At 67.3% G+C, this 208-nt stretch overlaps 1 protein-coding gene across 2 annotated transcripts in view; it reads left to right on the forward strand.

Moving 5' to 3' along the window:
* LOC104984926 (chromosome unknown open reading frame, human C21orf2) overlaps positions 1 to 208 on the forward strand; it is an 11,894-nt gene that overhangs the window by 6,856 nt on the left and 4,830 nt on the right. The window lies entirely within an intron of this gene.

Below are 208 nucleotides of genomic sequence, written 5' to 3' on the forward strand. Positions count from 1 at the left end.
GGTGTGTGCGTGTTTCTGGTCTGGCTCTGGGCCCCAGCCTGGTGTCAGCTGCATGGCTGAGAGAAGACCCAGGGCAGGGAGCTCTGCCAAGTGCAAGACCAGCCCTCCTGGGGAGCAGTGGACTCGGGCGGTGAGCTGGTGGAGGTATGGGGCCGGCTGCGCCGAACGGAAGCCCTGTGACCCTGGCCACCCGAGCCACTGGGCAGGA

The sequence above is a fragment of the Bison bison genome, unplaced genomic scaffold, assembly GCF_000754665.1.
Source record: "Bison bison bison isolate TAMUID 2011002044 unplaced genomic scaffold, Bison_UMD1.0 scf7180017864037, whole genome shotgun sequence".
In the NCBI taxonomy this organism is placed as follows: Eukaryota; Metazoa; Chordata; class Mammalia; order Artiodactyla; family Bovidae; genus Bison; species Bison bison.